Source organism: Camelus dromedarius, chromosome 21 (genome assembly GCF_036321535.1).
Source record: "Camelus dromedarius isolate mCamDro1 chromosome 21, mCamDro1.pat, whole genome shotgun sequence".
NCBI classification, from domain to species: Eukaryota; Metazoa; Chordata; class Mammalia; order Artiodactyla; family Camelidae; genus Camelus; species Camelus dromedarius.
In genome coordinates this window covers 24,383,822-24,396,448 of record NC_087456.1, presented here as the reverse complement: position 1 = coordinate 24,396,448, position 12,627 = coordinate 24,383,822, and positions in this window count along the sequence as shown.

Genomic DNA, 12,627 nt, shown 5'->3' with positions numbered 1-12,627 from the left:
TGTTTTTTTTTTTTTCCTTTTAATTGCTGAGTAGTATCCAGTTGTATGGATATACCATAGTTTATTTTATCCAGTCATCTGTTGAGGGACCTGTGGATTATTTCCAGTTTTTGGAAATTAATGAATAAATCTGCAATAAACATTCACATTCAGGTTTTTATCTGAGCATTAGTTCTCAATTTACTTGCGGAAATACCTAGGACTGGGATTGCTGGGTTGTAGGGTAAGTATATGTTTAACTTTATAAGAAACTGCTAAACTTTCCCAAAGTTGCTTTACTGTTTTGCAACCATTAGCAATGAATGAGAGCTCCTGCTGTTTCTCATCCTCTCCAGCATTTGGAATTGTGAGTTTCATTTTGTGTGTGTGTGTATGTGTGTGTGTGTGGGTGTGTGCGCGCGTGCGCACATGCCATTCTCCTATGTTTGTGGTGGTATCTCTTGGTTTCAGTTTGTATTTCCCTAATGATAATCGGCTTGTTTATTTTCTTATTGTTCAGATTTAGATTTCTTTAAAAAACATATTCAGAAAACATGTCTTTTATCAGCAATGTGATCTGCAAATAGTTTTCCAACTTTGTGGCTTGTCTTTTCATTCCCTTAACCATGTCTTTTGCAGATCAAATGTTTCTAATTTTGATTGTTTTGCTTATCAATTTTTTTCTTTCAGGAATTGTGCTTTTAGGATGTTATGTTGGATTTTTAATGTGCCACAAACACCTTTTAAGTTATAGTTATATCTCATCTACTTGATAATATGCTATGTTGTGATGTATTCTATATGAGTATTTTAACATTTATAATACAATATTCACATTTCTGTTCATGCCCTTATCCTTCATGATATCTACCATAAACTAGATATTGCTACTCATTAGTGCTGCTTTAGAAAGTTTTTCTATTAATTCAGCTGTTGCCTTGAGGGGTGGCAAGTTTGAGTGGATCTGAGGGCAGAAGGAGAATTAGATCAGACGGGAGTTGGGTCTGCCTTGATCAGCTCTGGGAATGGAAGGATCATGTCACCTCTCCAGACCTTAGCTTTCTCACCTTCCCTAGTCATACCTTCCATGGTTATCGTACAGATAAAGTGAAACCAGGGAGATGCTCACATGAAGGTAGTTTTTCATGTTTTTCTTTTTTTTTTAAACGCCACTAAGAAGCAGAACCTGGTGGCCAAACTCCATCTCCTCATGGATGGGCTGTGATCCTCCCTGATTGGAGAGTTATCGTGATAAACAGCTAACCTGGGGCCCAGCTGGTAATCCTGCCTACTACCACCAATTTTGCTTTTCATCATAAAACGGTGAAGAATAGAGACCATTAAGTTCAAGGCTTTTCTTGAGTTTTTCAACTTTTCCCTGTCACTTAGAATTCTGAAAGTCATGGAATATTATTTCTGGAAGGAATTTTGATTACATGCCTATATTTTCTAATTCCTGATTTAGAATACAGGGATAGGCACAGCACCTCCCTGGGGGGTAGTTGTTATTTCCTACAAAATAATTAGACTCTTTTTCTAACGGTCACCCATTCCTCGAGCTTTGCTATCCCCTGGCTTTGACCCTGGTAGGGCTCCTTCTCTGGGATTCCATCTTTTTCATTTTTTCTTCTCCTGCTAAACTTCTCCTTCAACTCAGATGTCTCCTTCCCTGTGTCATGTTCTGTCTCTGATTCTCCTCCCACCCCACCCTACCAAAATGAATCACTCATCTGAGTTGGCATAGCACCTTAATGTAGCTGTTTTGACATTCTATTAAAGATATACATCTGTTTATGTTTCCCTTGTATATGAATAATATGTACTTGCATCTCTTCCTTGCTAAAGCATCAGTGCCTGGAAGGCAAGAAGGTTGCTTATCCCATGCCAGGGCCCAGTGCGCAGATAGCTTTTATAAATGTTTGTTGCTTGGAATCTGAGTCCTGTCCTTTATTTTAAAGGCAACGAAACTGATAAGTGACTTGTATCATCCTGTTTTCAAAAAAATCCCTTTTCTTAAAGATTGATTGACCTATATTGAGTACTCCTGGGAGCTGATGGCCTTTGCTGAATTATTTCTTAAAATTCTTTTTAGCACAAAGAACCCACAGTTCCTCTTTGTGTAGCTACAAGAGCAAGGGCTCAGGATGTAAGTAAGCAGACTGGGGAGCAAATAGCTTGCAGTCTTCAGGGATGCACAAACAATCCTGCTTCTGGTAAGCCCAGCTGACAAAGCTACAGGAGGCCCCTATATAGATTGTCTGGGATTTTCCTGTGTGGGGTGGACACAGTTAGATCTGCAGAACATCTGATCCTGCAAAACAAAGGCTGACAGTACGATGAATAGCCTGCTACTACATTTTCATCAGCATTCCTACAAACAGACAGACACATTCTCTCATTCACTGTGTCCAGAAATCCAAAATTTATAGATCTCTTCCTTTGCAAAAACTCCTAAACCTGGTTTATTTCCATGGACTTGACCTTTGGCGTTCAGACTTTCTCCCCATTGGCAAACCCAGGGTCCGTTTTTTCCTGCAGACGGCCATTTTGGCAGTCTCCTTAACAGCCTAAGGAAAGAAGCAGAAGTCTACATATGGAGACCTCATCCCCGGTTGCCTAATGGATTCAAAAGACATCCTGAATATTCATCATTTCTCCTTTTATGAGCACCTTGGCAATTCCCTCCAAAGGTGAAGGCTGCAGTAAATTCAGAAGTGCCATTTAGTGAATACCAATTTATTCTCAATTCAGGTCTAGTTTTTTTCCAGCTCCTCAGCAGAGCATTGGAGCTCCTGAGATCCCAGTGAATGCAGGGCATTGTCTCGGCTCTGAGGAGGCAGGATTGTTTGTGCACATCCAAAGCCTGAAGACGCTGTCTGCTCCCCAGTCTGCTTGCCTACACACTGTGCACTTACTCTGCCTTCTCCTCAGCTCCCTCTCTGGAGAAGCTGGAAATGACCTTGGAGCAGGGGAGATGTTAAAGTCATGCTGGAGCACTTGGCTTGGTGACAGGGCTTTTAATTAATAGTTGTAAATTAGCAAATATTATTTTTCAGCTCTGTGCACATGGCCTTACCCTTTGGTGTACTAGGAATCCATTACAATGTTCCTCAAAGTATCCCCAGGATACTGATGCGGACAGTTTTCAGTGGACAGAGAGAGACAGACACCCTCATTACTTTTGTTTATTTAAACAGTTCAGGCTGGTTGAACCTGAGTAGTGACTAGGGCAGTGTGCTGGGGGAGGTGGGCTCTGACAGTGTTGACCCGGGGGGGGGGGCGGTCCACTCTGTCTCCTCCCAGGGTCTATGCCATTAATGGTGCCTTTTCCCTCACCCCACTTCACTATCACCCAGATAACAGCACATCCCTTGTTCTCTTCTCCTTCCTGGAGAAATCTGGGACTTGAAATCTCCCATCGTTTGCTTGTGTAGCTTCTCACTCGAGAATGGAAACACATGTAGTTATTATTTATCTCTTCATACTGGTATGCTCTTTAAATTAGACTTCCAAGTCTATCTCCTAACTTATTCTAAGCAGATTATTTCTTGGAGAAAGTGAAACAATTGTCAGTCCAAAAGGCTTGGGCCAACCAGGGCTGGCTGCTTGCCCAGGGTTTCTCCAGGGACCTACCTTTCCTCCTCGCAGGTTGTTAAACTTCCATCTGAAGCCAGGAGGCTATGCCGTTTCTCTTTCCTCCTTTATGTACCCCAACTGTCTTAGTGAATTTAAATAGCACTTCAGCCTATCACAGAGGCTGCACACCAAGGCTCACAGGCCACATCTGGCCCGTGGACATGTTTTCCTTGGCCTTCACATTGTTTTGACATGTTTTTAATTAGTTGCCAACATTTACAAATTGGGAAATTTCACATTAAAATATCCAGACTTCAGGAGCCTCATGAAAAATCTAGAGATCTGGATACTCAGGACCTGCATTTCCATTTAACTATTGGCTGGAACTGAGCAGATGGGAAAACCGTGGGGCTGTGCCTGCACTTATGAGTCTGCCACAATCCCCACCGCTCTTGGTATGTCATGCCCGCTCTGCTCACTCGCTCTGACCTGTCTGGCCTCTGTAGGCATTTGAGTTTGTGAGCTCTGGTCTAATGAAAGACAAATTCTGCCTAGGTGGATTATATTTCCTGATTTGTTGCCTCTCTTCCTCAATTATTCTTCTCATAGGAAGGAAGGAACCCAGGGAAGATATGTGACTTTCATAATTTCAGGTGGGGTGGAACTTCTGGCTGTTCACTGGGGTAGGGAGCAAAGATGGCAGTCTCACACGATTAATTGGTATTTTTTTTTTTTTAACACTTAAAGGCAGCAAATGGATATGGTCTTGGATGTTGGGATTCAGCAATTCTCTAGCAGGAATTGCATAAAGCAAAGATATTGCATAAAGCAGGAACAAGACTCTAAATGTAATGTTGGGGAAATGCAACCAAGAAGGAATCAACCAAACAGAATAGAAAGTGGTATAGGTCTCACCTAGAACTGTATATGAGTGAACTTCATCTGATCAGAGCAAAGAAATTCTTGCCAATCATAGGGGGGATAAAAGAGAGAAAAGTAGCCAATTATCCCAGTGGAAAAGATTAAGCATGTTAAACTGCTTTCTAAACTCAGGGTGCTTTATAAAAGCAAAGGATCATTAACCTTGCTCTTTGTATTGGTTAAGAAGAGAGAGATCGTTGGCAAAGAGAGTTTGCTTCCTTGATTGAACAGTGAGTGGTAGAGAAGGTTTGACCCTTTCTACACCCTGCAAGTGACAAGCTGGTACAGTGATATCACATAACTCTGGGAATGGTGAATAGGAGTGAGAATCATAACGGGGCTTACAAGTCTCCTTTTTCAAAATTTTGACTTACTCTTAGACTGTTCTTCTGTTGAAGCAAAAAAAAAAAAACCCCATACAAAAATATTGAAGTGGGGTCCTTTAACGCGTATCTGTAGGGAAGGGCTGAGGGGGTGGCTTTGTAAGCCTCCTTCCAGATCAGAGATTGCAGTATCCTGTGAAGTGGAAAACTTCACGTCTCCTACCACTTGAGCTCTACATGATCTGCGAGTGAACTGGAAGACCTGGATGGAAGAGAAACTTTGTTCTTCTCTTGGAGGCAGATAACACCTGAGCAGTCCATCCAAACTTCTTTTTGTTCCCCGCTACGTCCTACACAGTCAGAATCCATATGCTGTGAAGTCATATTTTAAACTTAGGCCAACTTCCTGCTTTCTGTACTTAGGAACATTCTGATGATCAGACCCACATTCTCTGTCGGGCCTTAGACTTCTGACTCCAAAACTCCCAATTTTTGGAAGTGGTTCATGACTTCTGCTTCCACTTCTCATTTAAAGCCATGGTTTGGTCCCTCTTGGCTTTTGATTTTAAGTGCCCTACTTGTAATCCATTCAGGCTGAAAGGGAACTGAGAAATCGGAAGTATTTTATGTTCCAGGCTGCAGGCCTTATGAGGTGATGACAGTGTTCTATAGGGATATCTGTTCTGCTTTTCCTATTGAAATCAGTGGAATAGCTGGAGCAGAGTGCTTAAAAGGGGCAGAGAGCACATGAAACTGCCTACGAGATAAAGCTGAGAATGTGACGATGGTGTGTATCAGCCCGGCTCAAGGAGGTGGGTGCTGGAGAGCAGGTTGGGGAGGCAAGGAGGAACTGACGGTTTCTACACATGTCTATGCAGAAGAAAAAGCCAAGGGGGCCAAGAAATGAAAGAAATAGTGATTAATTTGAATAACCTTTATTGTAAACATCTGAAGGCTGACCTTTTTGAATAGGAGCAAGTGATGGCCATTGTCAAGGGCTGGGGAACCAGTCATTGAGCTTGTGGGCAGGGGGTGAATTCCTTACTCAGGCTCTTCTTGGGGTGCCTGCAGACCGTTCAGGGGCCTTGTTGGGCTTTCAGTTTGCAAAACAAACCCAAATCTGCTTTTTCTTCCTTTGAAAGATGATAACAGAAAGAATTGGGGAATACCTATTTTGATTCCTTTCCTTATTTCTCTCCTTTTGTGATTATTTTGTTTCTGTACCCAGTCATATTAATAATACATCTGTCTGTTCTGAATCCTCCTTTGCATTGTTAGAGTAGAAATTCATCCTCATTATTAATATATTATCTTTTTATCTAAAGTTCTGGATGTACCAATGTATTACGGGTGTCATAGTGTACCTGGAGAGAGCCGATAGCTGGGTTATATTCTGCTGAAAATCCACATCTCATGATCATTTAACATCCATTGTTATTGGCTTTGACAACAAATAAAGCTACTTTGTGGTTACTTTAAGCAGGCTTTAGATTCCATGGAGGATGGAATTATACATAATGCATCTCTATAAATATTTGTCCATTGGAACATTCATTCATAAATGAATAAATCTACTTTATGTCAAGACCTGGGCTCTAGGGAGACATTAAGGAATCCTTTGTCCTCCTGGAACTTCAAACTATAATTTGAGGATTATAAATTAGTGTCTTTATTTGGAATATAAAATAAATTCCTCTATGTCAAGACTCAGCACAGTGTGGGTACGTAAGAGACATTTGTTGACATGTGTGGATTTATTGGTTAACCCAGCAGAGCTTGGATGGGTCTGCAAGGGCTGTGTTTCTATTCATCCGTTTCCATTGTCTCCATAATCATTAGCTAGGAGTTGCCTGTGCTTTCTCCTGGGAGTTCCAGATTCAGATCACTTTATGCCAGCCTTACAGTCCTGGGGTTAATATAACATCTGCAAGTTTGGGCTTCAAGTCTTTTCTATACCCTCCACTCAGAGACTCCTAGGAACTTACGGAAAATTTATGTTGAAAGATACTTCATGGAGCAGAGCATTCTGGGACCCAGTACATTTGGGAAACACTGGGTAAAACTGTCTTACCAGATTTCTTCGGCGTGAGACTTCTCAGCCTTTATGTGCTTTCTGCGTCTCTGATCAGCTTAGAACACGCACAGTTTTCTGAATATTTTTGGACACACAAATGTTTATAAAAAAGGGTTGTTTATAAAAAAGGCTTCTTGAAGCATTTTCTGAGGGTCTAGTGTTTTGCATAATTATGTTGGAAAGTAGTGCAATGGCCCCACACTCCTGTTGTCCAGGCCAGGAAACTTCCACCAAAGATTCAGTGACTTGTGGAAAGGCCGGGAGACAGTGAATGGCTGCTGCGACTAGAACCTAAGTTTTCACTCAGCCAGGCTGGTGTTCTGTCTGCCGTGGCGTGCATTCTCCTCTGTTCCTCTCTTGTTTTTGTTCCTTTCTGCACCTCTATGGCCTCAGCCAACCGGTGGCCCTTTGTTCTTTGCATCGTCATTTAGACCATTTTGGAAGAGTAAGAGTGGGCTCTCTCAGTGCTCCATGTTCTGATGAATTCTTTCCTCCAACAGTTTAGCATTTCAGCCTGCTGAAGGCAGCCCCTCCATGCCTTATCCTTGGCCTGTCCTGCTCCAGGCTTGAGCTTTACTGTGGGCGTGGATCCCTTGTTCCTCTTCCAGCCCAGGTCCTGTTTCCCACTTAGCTCCGTCAGGGCAAGCTCTGCTAGTTTGAAGTCACTGTTATATAACTTGTTTGTTCTTTTGGGTTAGTAATATTTGTGTTTACTCCAAGCTCTGTTCACCTGAGCAGGTTTTATCGGGCCTTCTCTTTTTCTAATTTTAATTTTAATTTTTTGATTTACAGTGCTGTGTTAGTTTCTGGTGTATAGCATAGTGATTCAATTATATATGTGTATGTGTGTGTGTTTGTATATATATATATATATATTTTTATTCCAGGTTACTACAAGCCATTGAATATCATTCCCTGTGCTATGTAGTCGGGCCTTGTTGTCTATTCTGTACATAGTAGTGTGTATGTGCCGATCCCAAACTCCCAGTTTATCCCTCCCTCTCCCCTTCCTCCTACAGTAAGCATAAGTTTGTTTTTTATGCCTATGAGTTTCTTTCTGTTTTGTAAATAAGTTCATTTGTGGCACTTTTTAGATTCCACATATAAGTGATATCATATGATGTTTGTCTTTGTCTGACTTATTTCACTTAGTATAATAATCTCTAGGTTCATCCAAGTTACCGCAAATGACATTATTTCATTTTTTACGGCTGAGTAGTGTTCCCTTGTGTGTGTGTGTACGCGCACACACACACACACACCATTTTCTTTATCCATTCACGTGTCGATGGACATTTAGGTTGCTTTCTAGCTTGGCTATTGTAAAAAGTGCTGATATGAACATTGGGGTGCCTGTGTCTTTTTGGATTAGTTTTCTCCAGATATTTGCCCAGGAGTGGGATTGATGGATCATATGGTAACTCTATTTTTAGTTTTTTAAGGAACCTCCATACTGTTCACCATAGTGGCCTCACCAGTTTACATTCCCACCAACAGTGTAGGAGGGTTCCCTTTTCTCCACAGCTTCTCCAGCATTTATTATTTGTAGACTTTTTGATGTTGGCCATTCTGACTATTGTGAGGTGATATCTCATTATCTGGCCTCCTCTTATCTCACGCCTACCTTCTGTTCCAATTCCATCAAGATCTATGCCAGTATTTTGAACTCCTCTGGCCGTCACAGCATGTTATTAATTTATGTGGCATTGGGCTATAATAAATACCTGTCCATGGCCATTAAAAATATATAAGAAAAGTAAGTTGGTGATAAAAATTTTTTAATGCCCCAAAGAAGGTTTGAATCAGTTATTTTATCCAGTGTCTATTACTTAATTTAAAATATTATGAGGCACTTGACTGAGGCACCAAACAGCTGGACAATATTTTTTAGTGATTTAACTTTACTTTGGTTATGTACTTAGCTGATGTATTGTTTTTGTGACATTTTATAAAAGAAAATATATAGAATGAAATTTTGTTCCTTTGTATTTATTTGCTCACCTTTTCTTTCTTTAGTAGTTAATATGATTCTATCTTTCCAAATACCTAGTTTTAATACGTTTAGGGTAGAATGGCTATTATATGAAAAGAACTACAAATTATTTTAATTAAACCATTAGTTAAACAATTGAAACTAAATTTAACTTCAGGGTGAGATGAGATTTCGCCATCAGTGTTTCTGCTAGAGATATTACCTGATGATGAAAAATGGTCCTGTCTTTATCAGAAGGCGCTAACCTCCCTCTCTCCCAAGCAAGAGTAAAATAGGCCTTAAATCCCCACAAATGGATAAAGAAAAAAAAATGATTCCCATATAGCCTGGCTTTTTATATAATCCTTTACTTCCCTTTGGAGGAAGGTCTTGTTCATTGGCTAGTCCCAGCAAGAGACACATTTAATTGCTAATTCTTTGTTTTTGCTTTTTTTTTGGTGTTATATTTATGATTACAAAAGCTTGTTTAAGGCATTATGGCTAAAAAAAAAGTAGTCAAATGTACTGGAGCTCTTAAGGAACTTTAATAGGCTATCAAAAAACAGTGAAGATTTATTTAATGTCTCCCTTCTAGGAGGATATATTGTTGGTTCAGCTGCAACTTCTTAACTTCATCATATTTTATATACCTTGGCCATCATGGATTGCCACAAGGCCTGTTACATGGTGTGATTTAGAATGTGTTCTGATTAAGTACACAGAAGTGATCCTGTTTCCCAATGGAGGAAGGAGAGGAACATCATAAATATACATTGTTTAAGTGTAAATTCTACTTCGCACTCATAGGTTATATTGTACTTGCATGTTTTATGCTCTGTTGGTACTTAAAAAAAATTTAGTTGGGGGCATTTCCAGGGATCGAATCAAGAGCCAGGCAGCAGGGACCTACTTAGAATTCCCTCCTTAGAATTTGTAATGGGGCAGAATAAGGCAAGAAGAGGAAGTAAGCCCGTAGAACAAGTCTCTCCCATCTAATTACTCAAATCTCAGTCTACAAGCTCAAATGGGCAAGGACAGTCACTTTGTTATTTCCTTACTTCAAGGCTCCCAGTTTGCCTGACAGGTAGAAATTCTGTTCACTCACTTGTTGGACTCTTTTCTTTTTTTCAGGGAGATCTCAGAATCTGGGAGGCCATGAAATGAGTAAAAGTCTTCTCATCTCTGGATTCTCACGTTCTCCTTGACATCCTTGTACTCCAACCACTGAGCGTTGATAGCTGCTTGCTCTTTGCCTCCGTGCTGGCTGTGCAGTGCAGGCGTTTCTGCTGAGCCTTGTCTCCTGGACTGGGAAACTGAGGTAAGTAACTCTTTCTCCATGTTGAAGACAGAACTGTGTGTACCTGGTAGAAACAGCTCATCTGATGAAAGCAGTACAATAAACAAAGACTGAACAATAAATGGAAAACAGGCCCAAAACCTGTCTAGCAAGGGAAAATGTGGAGGGCCACGGAATGAAGACTTTTTTGTTTTTATTTTTGTGGGCAATGGTTGCTTAATAAGTGCTGTTGTCTAACTGTTCTCATCACAAGAGAAACCAAATCTCTTTTGGACTCCTGCGAAGTATTCAGTTCACAGCCCTAGCTCTAATCTTAAAATCCTAGGGACCAGATGATTTTGGACTTTGTCAGTTTTACGAAGATAATACAATACATATACCATGTGGTCAAGGGTAGCACATTTTCACAAAACAAAATTTCTTAAGAAAATATAAGTCACAAATATATTTTTCCCAAGTGAAATCAGTAAAGACTACAAGTAGCGTCACATTGGTTCAGGGTAGGTTTTATTGTCATACGAATTGAAATCAGGTCAGCTGTTGTGGCCAAGTAGTTATGAAAAACTTCCAGTGTTGAGGGATTTTGTATTTTGGAATTGCACATAGGGATTGCGGATCTTAAGTGAGAATCAAAAGTTGTTCCTAACTGGGTGAGAAGAGAGAATGAAACATTCTCCATGCATAACCTGTCCACACCTCTTTGGTTATGTGGTATGAAGGTCATCTTTCTTCTTCATGCTGATTATTAGTTGTAGGGAGAAAAATACCTTTTTGGCATTATGTCAGTTAAATGACATTAAAAAAACTTTAAAACAAACTAGTCTTTCTCATTCTATTTACTCTATGATGAATGAGGATCTACTGTGTTTCAAGAACTGACCTGATCACTGAGGATGCAAAGTCCAGGAGGATAGTGCCTTCACAGTAGTCTCCATATGGTGGGAGGGAGTGGTGAGTAAGTTCATAATGATAGACAATATGGCAAATGCTGAATTAGAAGAAAGCACAGGATGCTATGGGCACAGAAAAAGAGTAGCTAATTCAGACATATGGTGGGGGTGAGAGTGGGTTTGTGTGGACGAGGAAGGAGATGGCCCCGGGCTGAGTCTTGCATGATATTTAGGCATCACAGGTGAGTGGAGGCAAAAATGGTGGGGTGCTGTTGGAATGTTCCAGACATATGGAGCATCATATGCAAAGACAGCATTAGAGAATAACAGTTTGGGAGAAGAGGGACCAGTGATGATGGAAGAGAAGGGTCAGGTACCAGATGACAAAGAACAGCTTTGTCTGATAATCTGGACTGTGTGCCTCCATGGATCACCAAAGAAAAACTTACTCCGGTGCATTTAGGGAGGTGGGAGCATCTGTTCCTGAGCTACAACCGAGAGCTCATCTGGTTTGGTCTGTTATTCACGCTGAAACAAGAGATTAGGCCCTGCTCTCTTGTAAGCATGAAGAAGGATCAAGAACCCTGGACCACATGTGGGAAGAAGCAGTCTGAAACATCAGCTGCTGGTGGTGGTGAAACAGCTGCTACCAGTCCTTTTCCAGGGAAGCAGAGAACGCACTGGAGACACAGCCTCTGACAGACCAGTTTTCTACTTATAAATAGATCTCATTGAACCCAAAGCAAAAATAGACAAATGCAACTACATTAAGCTTAAAAACTTTTGCATATCAAAGAAAACAATCAACAGAAAGAAAAGGCAACATATGGAACGGGAGAAGATATTTGCAAATCATACACAAGGGGTTCATATCCAGAGTATATAAGAAACCCCAACAACAACAGCAACAAACCCAAATAACCTGATTAAAATATGGGCAAAGGACTTGAGTAGACAGTTCTCCTAAGAAGACAGACAAATGGCCAACAAGCCTAAGAAAAGATGCCCAACATCACTAATCATAAAGAAAGGCAAATCAAATACGCAATTAGGTATCACTTCACATACATTAGGATGGTCACTATCAAAAGAACAGAAAATAGTAAGCGTGAATAAGCAAGCAGAGAGATTGGAGCCCTTGGCACTGCTGATGGGAAAGTAAATTGGTGCGGCCACTGTGAAAAATAGCATAAAGTTTCCTCAAAAAATTAAAAATTGAACTGTCATCTGAGCCAGCAATCCCACTTTGCGAATAGACCCAAAAGAATTCAAACTACATCTTGAAGGGATATTTGCACACCCATGTTCATTGCAAGATTAGTCCCAATAGCCCAAAGTTTGAAGCAACCCAAATGCTCAGTGATCACTGAATGGTTGATTAAAGGAAATGTGGCATATGCATACAATGAAATATTATGTAGCCTTAAAAAGAAGGAAATCCTGTCACATGCCACAGTGATAAACCTCAAGGACATTTTTCTAAGTGACGTAAGCAGTTCACAAAATGACAAATACCATATGATTCCACTCATCTGAAATAGCATGGAAACTGAAAGTGTAAAACTGATTGCCAAGGTCTAGGGGAGGAGAGGAAG